Raw genomic sequence first — 10411 nt, 5'->3', positions numbered from 1 at the left:
TAGCAGCCGTGGGAAACTGGCACAGGGACTCAGGATGAGCAGCAGTGAGAAGACATTACTACTCCTGGTCCTTAAGGGTCGGAGGGAAGAAGCAGTGTTACCAGAGCCTGATGAGAGCTGAAGCCATGGAGAAGGTGCTGCCAGATAGGAGCTGTGGTCCTTGAGGGACGCAGCCATGCCAGGAAAAGAGGAGGTGCTAACAAAAGAGGAAGTGGGGGTGAAATACCCTGGTCTCTGTCTCCCAACATCTCCTCCCCTGCTTTTACCTCCCACTGGCTGAGGCCAACAGGAAGCCAGAGGGCTGGAGAACCTGTGTGATACAGTCCATAGATCAATCTCTGAGCAGAACCTGGCCAAGAAAGGTAGAGATGGATTTGAGGTAGGGCAAGGACAAAAGGAGAATAACCGGCATGGTGGGTATGGGTGTATCATCATCTGTTCAGCCAAGTGATAAACAAATGGCAAGCAGTAAGTTATATTGGAATATATAGGGAAGCCATTTGGTGTACACGTAATTAGGCCTGACCTCGTTTTTTCTAAAAGGACCTGATGTGGCCATTGAGCATGCATCGTATGTCTACTTTACGCATTTGCTATGTCCCAAAGACAAGAACAAATGCCCTAAAGATAAAGGTGCAACTTGCCCCACATTGGCATTTCCTTAAGGATAAGCATCTCTCCCTAGGCTAGGAATTGATTGCTGTGCTCACGTGTGACCACCCAGCTCGAGACCACAGACCTGCTACCTGCTGTGTCCATCAAGACAGCAGACCTACTACCTGCCGTGTCCATCAATAGCTGTGCCGACAGAGCAATCTCGTGACTACTGTAAAAGGGACATTTCAGTCATATGTGATACATGCTCTTTAATGATATATAACCACTTTGGTTTTTTGTTTGTTTTTTGAGGAAGATTAGCCCTGAGCTAACATCTGCTGCCAATCCTCCTCTGTTTGCTGAGGAAGACTGGCCCTGAGCTAACGTCCATGCCCATCTTCCTCTACTTTATATCTGGAACTCCTACCACAGCATGGCTTTTGCCAAGTGGTGCCACGTCCGCACCCGGGATCCAGACCAGCGAACCCCAGGCTACCGAAGCGGAACATGCAAACTTAACTGCTGCGCCACCAGGCCGGCCCCTTATAACCACTTTGTACACCCCCACTTCCTTGGAGTGCTCCAGTCCTTTGTGGAAGGACTCGCACAGGCTGTATGGTCCTCAGGTCTGGCTCATAATAAACTCACCCCAATTTTCGTTTATAGATTAGTTATGGATTATTTGCTCAGACATTTCTTGGAGTAGTTGCGACAGGACTTCAGAGTAACTCACCGGAGACCACCTGGAATCTACACTGAACTGGCACTTGATACCACAGGGGCCCATTGCACCCCCCGGATCACTGCATTCTTCAGGTGACCTTGGTGAGTTCTGAAACCCAGGCTCCTTGAGTTGACAGTCCAAGAGTTTAAATGAACTGTTTAAGGTCTTAAGACTAGAGGCTTTGAAGGGTACTGATTCATTTCCTAGGTGGAGAGAAACCTAGAGGGAATTCCTAGGCCAGGGGAGCTTAGGGGGAGCTTAGAGTGAACTGGCTTGGTTGTCCTTTTAATTTGGCTTTAAAATTGGAAAGAATTGTGTTTATAAAGTCTGAAAAACTGCTTGATAAAGAAATGAGAGACTGAACGTGTTCAGCTCCAAAAAAAAGGGACATTACTCCTCCCGGCCGAAAGGCGTTCTCAGGTGACTGGGAACCTTAGTGGGAGTGCTGGAGGGTTGACTCTTACGACATACAGCAGTCCCACAGGGAACTCCACCATGATTCATGTTAATTAATTAAAGGCTCGGTTGGGGAAGCTCATATTGATGAAGATCAAGGCTGCCCAGGGAGAGAAGCCAAGTTGTCCTCCCCTACATATGATCTATATCATCCTCCAGGAAGCATAGGACGTCCTGACCTGATCTGACCTGATTTTTGTCTAAAGTTATAGGACCACCCAATAACCAGATCCCACCTGCACTATCATTTTAATGACTTTTTTACATAATCTTTCCTTTGTCTTGTAAAGAGATAACTCACATACCTATGCCTTAAATTTAGCCCTACCCTGAACCCATGCCTGCAGCTCTTACTGCCCGTGGGTCCTGTCCCCATGCCTGCAGCTCTTACTGCCCGTGGGTCCTGTCCCCATGCCTGCAGCTCTTACTGCCCGTGGGTCCTGTCCCCATGCTACTCCATGCAATTCTCTGAATAAAAGAGCACTACTGCCAGACGTTGAGAGTCCAAGAAATCTTTCTTTCAACTCCTCGGCTCGCCGAGCCTGCATCAGTATGAGAGTTGGTCACCCAAGCGCCGAGCCCCCGTGGCAGTTTTAGGCTGCTGGCGGGAGAAACCGAGGCATGCAAGAGAATGTTTACAACCTTCCTTTAGGGAGTAACACTCACAAGCAGCACACTTCTGACCCACAACACTGCCCTTAGAAGTTGTTCAGACTTTATTAAAAACAACAACGAACTAAAAGAAATTGGGAAACCATCTTCTAAAGCCAGCCAGCTCCCAGATGGACAATCCCCGACTGGGACTCCAGCTGGTTTCATGTATAATACACACAGAAATAATGTTTGCAAGAATTTTAACAAAATGGGAAAGATTAAGGATAACTTGTCTTAATTGGCCAAAGTGGGGAACATTTGACCTCTCGCAACTACTGTATTTGCACTCGCAATTTGGAAGAGTTGGCAATACAACTAAAACAAAAGAATGGGAAGCTTATGATTGGCATTTAGAGGCTTCAAAGAGTAATAATGATAAAATGACTTCTTTACAGGAGACTAACTAAATTGGCAGAGACTGTGTCTGAATTAAAGAGAGTAAGAAGTCAGAAGCCATCCCCCCCCTTATCTCTTCCATCTCCTCTGCCGCTTCCCTTTTGGCGCCTCAGAGCTCATCTGCCTCTTCTCTCTCAGCACCCGTGTATCCTTTCCTTTCCAAACTTCCATACCTGGACCTCTCCAGTCTTCCTACTCCTCCTCCACCTCTTCCTCCTCCTCTGCCCCTAGAGAAAACAAGGAGCAACTCTCAGGGAGCCGAAACTGAGAGTCCTAAAGTTAGAGTGGCTCCCTTTAAGGAGAAATCTGTTACTGGGAGAGGCAACCCTGTTCTTGTGTATAGTCCCTGGCCTAGAAATGAACTTAAGAATTTGACAAAGGACTTCCTAGAGCCTGTGCAGGATCCTTTAGGGTTTGCTTGAGAATTTGATTTAATTGTTAGAACATATGCACCAGGATATTCAGATTTATATCAGCGGGTGCATTTGCTGCTGTCTAAGAGGAAAGGAATGGATAAAAGAGGCAAATTGGAGAGATCCCCTGGAGGATTTCCATAAGCAGGAGCCTCATGACCTTAAGTACAGATATTGCTCGAGACTTATATAAAGCCATTCCTGTAGTTTTCTCCAGAAAAATATACTGGGCTAAAGTGCACCAATGTAAGCATAGATCCGAAGAATCTATCTTTGATTATTTTGAAAGTCTTGAGGAAATATTTAAACAGCATTCTGGGATGGCTCCCGAAAGTTTTTAGGATCACCAAAATAATTCAATTTTCTTAGACAGATTAGATGAGGAATTAGCAAAGTTAGTTAAGGGATATGAACTGGATTGGACCTTAATGCACACAGTGCTCTTGTCACTGTTGCGGATAAACTATCTAAACCCCGCAGCAAAAAGGGAAAGTCACTAAGGTTATGAGAATACAACTACAACAGCTTAGTGGCCCAGCAAAGGCCACCCTTTTAAAATCCAACCAGAAACAAAATGACCACGTCTGTTACTATTGCAAAAAGCCTGGTCATGTCAAATGAGATTGCCGTAAACTCAAACGGGACTTAGGATGTGACAACAACGAACAGGAATAGGGATGCCCCGAGGGTTACCAGAGGGCATTTCCCCTCCTCCTCACTAATACCTTAGGGGAAGTGGAGGTAACTCTTGCAGGGGAAACTTTAAAGGCCCTTGTGGATACGGGGCCACCTTATCTGTCCTCACCCCCACCCTTATTCATTGCCCTCTCCCTCCGAGTAAACAGACAGTTCAAATGGTAGGGGTTTCAAGTTTTCCAATGCCAGTTTTTAAACCAGAACTGATAATTTTTCATTTAGGAACCATCAAAAAAAACTTGTGTTTCTCCTGGTTAAATGTGCTCCAATTCATTTGATTGGATGAGATCTTCTAGAAGCATACAATGCCCATATTGCCTTTTCGCAAAAGGCTGAAATGTTTCTGAATTTAGAAAATCAAGATGCTGACCAACATGTCGTTAACTGACGGGTTGATGATTGTAAAATCAATGACTCAAATGGAAGAAGCGGCAGCTGATGACCTGTTATTACAAGCGCCTAGAGAATTATGGTCATCATCCTCTTCAAATATTGGGAAAATTAAATCGGCCGCTCCTATTAAGGTGACTGTTTACAGCTCTAAGCGTCTACCTAATATTCGGCAATATCCACTTAAACCAGAGGCATTGAATGGGATAAGGCCAATCATTCAGGAATTTCTTGAAAAGAGACTTATAATTCCTTCTACCAGAACCTGTAATACACCTATCTTGCCAGTAAAAAAAAGCCTAATGGAGAAGGCAGGAGATTTGTTCAAGATCTGAGAGCTATAGATAACATTGTGATTCCCTGACCCCCTGTGGTTCCAAATGTACACAGTTTGCTCTCAGCCATTGCAAGTGACAGCTGCTATTTCTCAGTCATTGATTTATGCAGTGCCTTCTTTAGCATTCCCATAGAAAAGAATAGCCCACATCTTTTTGCCTCCACGTAGGAGGATCGCCAGTACACCTGGACGGTTATGCCGCTGGACTATACTGAAAGCCCCACTTACTTTTCCCAGATACTCAAGGCTGATTTAGCTAATGGTGAGTTCCCTAATGAGTCCACTTCAATTCAGTATGCGAATGATTTACTCTTAGTTCAAAAACTAAGTTGCATTCTCAGAAGGACACAATTTATCTGTTACAATAGTTAACATATAAGGAGCATGAAGTGTCCAAGGACAAACTACAATTTTGCCTGCCTATTGTGAAGTATCTAGGGCACTTAATATCTAAGGATGGACTGTTGATTGATTCTGAAAGGAATCTTGGCTTTTTCTTTCCCTGAGACAAAGAAACAGTTAAGGGGATTCCTGGGACTAACCGGATATTGCAAGAACTAGGTACCTAACTTTTCGCTTATTGCCCAGCTTTTATCTACATGACTAAAGTCTGACCAGCCTGATTTAATTGAAGGGACCCCAGAAGGAGAGAAGGCAGAAACTACCTGAAAGTCTATTTTGGGTCGAGCACCAGCCTTAGGGCACCCTAATTACAGCCTGCTATTTTCCCTTTTCATACACGAAGATAAGGAAATGCCTTAGGTATCTTGACTTAAAAGCATGGAGATCAACATCGACCTATAGGGTATTAGAGTCGGCAGTTAGACTCCGTGGCAAAAGGGCTCCTGCCTTGTATGAGAGCCATTTCAGCAGTAGCCCTCTTACGCAAGACCACTGAAGAAACAGTGATGGGGTCTCCTTTAACTATCTACGTTCCTCACTCAGTCGAATCTCTCCTAAATTCTCATCACACTCAGCATTACTCTGCAAGCCAACTAGCCTCCTGTGAAGTTCTGTTGCTCTCTGCTCCTAATATTACCATAGCCCTATGTAATAATCTTTTTTTAAAAGATTGGCACCTGAGCTAACATCTGTTGCCAATGGTCTTTTTTTGTTGTTGTTCTTCTCCCCAAAGACCCCCAGTACATAGTTGTATATTCTACTTATAGATCCTTCTGGCTGTGCCACGTGGCACGCTGCCTCAGCATGGCTTGATGAGCAGTGCCATGTCCATGCCCAGGATCTGAACCAGCAAAACCTTGGGTCGCCAGAGCGGAACGCGCCAACTAAACCATAGCGCGGGCCCCCAAAGTAATAATGTTAACCTGCAACTTTACTACCAGCATCACAGGAGGAGGATGCCCACGACTGCATTTTATTAACTGATTACCTACTTACTTCTGGGAATGCTTTGCAAGAAACTCCCATCGAGAGTGTTGATCTAATTTGGTTTAGAGATGGGTCTTAAAGGATGAACAAGGATGTCATTGGGCTGGATATGCAGTAACATCCTCGGAAGACATAACTGAGAGTTCTTATTTGCCAGAAATAAAATGAGCATAGCAAGCCGAGTTAATTGCCTTAACTCAAGCTTGTCAATTGGCCAGAGACCAGGTAGCAAATATCTACACTGACAGCCATTATACTTTCGGGGTAGCACATGACTTTGGAATGCTGCAGAAACGACGAGGGTTTTTAACCTCTTCAGGTCAGCCTATAAAGAATGGAAAACAGGTTGCAGAATTATTGAATTCTATACAACTACTGAGACAACTAGCAATTATTAAAATACCAGGGCATTCCATATCTGATGCTTTGGAAGCTAAAGGAAACTGGATTGCTCATGCAACTGCTAAACAAGCAGCCTTGAAGGCTTGCCCCACCCAGCCTTGAGAATGCCTGCTGCTTCCTATTAACTCTGCTAACCCAGTTATACTTCCTTCTACAGGCTCAAGAAATCGCCATGGAAGAAGAGAAGCAGATATGGCAGTCAAAAGGGGGAATTTTTGACATCCTCTCACAGATGTGATTCAGGTCCAATAAAAAACCCACAGTACCTATTGGAGCGCAATTACCACTGCTCCAGCATATACACCAATTAACCCATTGGGCACGTGAAAAGATGATCTTATGGGGAAAAGAGTACTTTTGGAAACTTTCCACCACAGTGGCCCATAAAGCCTATACTCATTGTTTTATGCCCAAAGTATAATCCAGGGAAACCACTTCATGGATCACAAGGCCACTTTCCCCTTCCTAAGGGATCCTTTGGACTTCGTCCAAATGCCACCGTCTCAAGGATATAAATACGTCTTGGTAATGATCTGTGTGTTCTCATATTGGATTGAGGCTTTCCTTGCGGAAGAGCAACAGCTTTAGCTGTAGGTAAATTACTGTTAGAAAGAATAATTCCTGTTTGGGGAATTCCTACTGAGTTACATAGTGACCGGGGAAACTCATTTCTCTGGACAAAGAATTAAATCTATTTGTAATATTTGGCCAATAATGCAGCATTTCCACTGCACTTACCATCCCCAGTCCTCAGGATTGGTGGAAAGAACTAACAGCACAATCAAAACTCAATTGGCAAAGCTTTCAGAAGCATTTAGTCTCTCATGGCCAACAGCTCTTCTGCTAATGCTCCTCAATCTTAGATCTATACCCTTTGGTAAACATCGGCTGTCTCCTTTCGAGATAATACCTGGATGGCCTATGTAATTTGACGAAGGAATGTATGAACCGACTTTACTCAAAGGAGACATTTTACATTATTGTCAAGGTCTTGTGGAGGCACTTAAAAGAAATGAAAGATTGGTAGCTGATTCTTTTCGCAGTGAGCTCCCGGGACACGAAGACCTTAAGGATCATGGATTACAGCCTGGAGATGCTGTTTCTTGGAAAAGACACCAGATAAAGGACTCTTTGCAGCCCCGTTGGAAAAGACCATATCAGGTGCTTTTAACCAACCCATGTGCTGTAAAATCAAAAGGGGTAGATTCATGGATTCACATTTCTCATTTAAAAAAGGCTTCTCCACCTGAATGGGCTTCAAACCCCAGGCTCTCACAACTTCGACTGACCGAGACAAATCTCTCCAAACCAGGATGAGAAGAAGATGACATCTGTTGTAGATAGCTGTCCCAAGACTCTAGACCAGGCCTGTACTCCTAACCTTATTTCTCCTCATTTAAACCCTTGTAATGTTTAAACTTTATGTAATTGCTAAAATAATCAATTTGTAGGTTGCCTTACCCTCTTCCTACCCCGATACTTTACTCCCCAACTTTATAAGATAGATTGGAACCTAATTACAAAAACTATTGTTAATTACCAAAAAAAAATGTCACTTAAGATTTTCCTAATACTATGTTTGTTTTTCTAGTCTACATCCGAATGGGCCTCTGATGGCAATGTTTCTCTGCAATGGGCACATTCCTTTGCTACACACAAAAATCAGTCCAATTGTTGGATATTTGACCAATGTCCACTTTCTAGCGCTTCTGAGTTGCCGTGGTGGGTCTGTCCCTCTCAAGGCATAGATTGGAAAGCTCTGAAGCAATTTCTTGTGATGGAAATATCTGGTTCCAGTGTTTGTGGTTCATCTGATATTACTAATTATGATCCTAAAACATGGATAATAGCCCGTATTATTAATGATACAGGACACAGCTACTCTTTTTTTTTTTTGGTGAGGAAGATTAGCCCTGAGCTAACTACTGCCAATCCTCCTCTTTTTGCTGAGGAAGGCTGGCCCTGAGCTAACATCGTGCTCATCTTCCTTTACTTTATACGTGGGACACCTACCACAGCATGGCTTTTGCCAAGCAGTGCCATGTCTGCACCCGGGATCCAAACTGGCGAACCCTGGGCTGCTGAGAAGCAGAACGTGCGCACTTAACTGCTGCACCACCAGGCTGGCCCCTACTCTTTTTCTGTTGCTCAAACCATCCAATTATGCCAACAAATTGCAAATGAACAAAAGAAGCCAGATATTACAGGAAGAACTGTGGAAGGTTTCACACAAATTTGGGATGGATATGTTTGGCTGACTCCTAGCCATGGATCTTCAAACACACCAGCACCTTTCTATTGGAAATAAAGAAATCATTCCAAACAAAAGCTACCAGATTATACTCGAAAGATAGGCTGGATACCCCCCGAGTCATATCAGACCTATTATACCTAAAGAAAGTGATTGGTTTGGAACAGACTGGTCTGAGAGACCAGGCATTTATTGGGTGACTCCTAATGGAACTCAGTGGTTATGAGGAACAAACCGCTGGCCTTGGCTGCTGCTTGGATGGCTAGGGAGCTGCACTCTGGGCTTCCCTTGGATGTAGGGAAAGATTCGCCCAGAGCTAACATCTGTTGCCAATCTCCCTCTCCTTAAGGCCAGATGGGCTTGTTCAGTGCTCCACTGATATGATCACCTAGCAGCTATATTTGTCCCTTTCTTGGGGCTAGAAGATGTCATATCACATATAGAGACTCTTACTAAATTTACTCAACAAACCGTTAATGTTAGTCAAGAAGGGATAACTTTATTAAATACTATAATGTCTTTAATGAGAAAGGCTGTCCTTCAAAGCAGAATGGCCTTAGATATTCTTACTACATCCCAAGGTGGGACACGTGCAATCATTCAAACAGAATGCTGTGTTTTTATACCTGATGAGTCTCCCACTGAGTTGTCTCTGCTAAAGCACATGAAGAAACGGGTGAATGCCTTAAGCGATCCTACACCCAGTTTGATTTGTTTGGTTGGCTCCCTTCTAGTATCAATTCCTGTTTCCCATCTGGATTGCAATTCCTATTTCTATTACTTCTTGGAATTCTTGTACTAATCATAATATTCAAACCAATTGTTGTTTTCTTTACTCAGTGTTGTAAGACTGGCATGCAAACTAGAGTAATGATTCCTCGGCAGCTTGAGAGGGTTGATCGATCTTATGACCCTGGACAAATGTCCTTTTCTGATAGGGACTATGCCTAAGAGTTCATTTTAGACTAATCTTTTCAAATATATTGAATTATTGTTATTGTACTTATTCCATGATTATAAACAATGTAAACATAAGGAGTCATCATATACAATGTTTGTGTAACAACCTAAAATTAATTTTAAAAAACACTATGAAATGCTCTGTTGATATATACACCTCTGTGCTTTTCCACTGCATCTGATTATTTCCGCCAGTGGGGACAACTGAGAAAATAAATGAGATAAAAGCCTGGCACCAAGGGACATGATGGATCCTGGGCAGGCAGCAACCACCCTGGTGCCCAGGGACAATATTTTGATCGTTGATGCTTTCTATCGAAAGATTATAGATCAAAAGGGGTAAAATGATAAATAAATGGCAAGCAATAGGATATATTAGAGTATATGAGGAAGCCATTTCGTGTAAAACTAATTTTGCCTAACCTTGTTTTTTCCAAAAGGACCTGACATGGCCATTGAGCATGCATTGTATATCTGCTTTGAGCATTTGCTATGTCCCAAAGATAAGAACAAATGCCCTTAAGATAAAGGTGCAGCTTCCCCCACATTGGCATTTCCTTAAGGATAAGCATCTCTCTCTAGGCTAGGAATTGATTGCTGTGCTCACCTGTGACACCCAGCTCGAGACCATAGACCTGCTACATGCTGTGTCCATCATAGTGAAATCACCCCCATCTTGATTGATAGATTGGTTCTGAGTTATTTGCACCGACACAGGTATAATAGAAACGTCACTGCAGTGCCTT

At 43.5% G+C, this 10411-nt stretch overlaps 1 long non-coding RNA gene across 1 annotated transcript; it reads left to right on the top strand.

Moving 5' to 3' along the window:
* Nucleotides 1–685: 685 nt before the first annotated feature.
* LOC139076934 (uncharacterized) lies at nt 686–10036 on the top strand. Its single transcript, XR_011529037.1, has 2 exons — nt 686–1422; nt 6612–10036. It is a non-coding gene; the product is annotated as an uncharacterized lncRNA (long non-coding RNA).
* Nucleotides 10037–10411: the final 375 nt, after the last annotated feature.

The sequence above is a fragment of the Equus przewalskii genome, chromosome 1, assembly GCF_037783145.1.
Source record: "Equus przewalskii isolate Varuska chromosome 1, EquPr2, whole genome shotgun sequence".
Classification (NCBI taxonomy): domain Eukaryota; kingdom Metazoa; phylum Chordata; class Mammalia; order Perissodactyla; family Equidae; genus Equus; species Equus przewalskii.
Note: the sequence above shows the minus strand (reverse complement) of the source record. Positions and strands in the feature narration are given on the sequence as shown.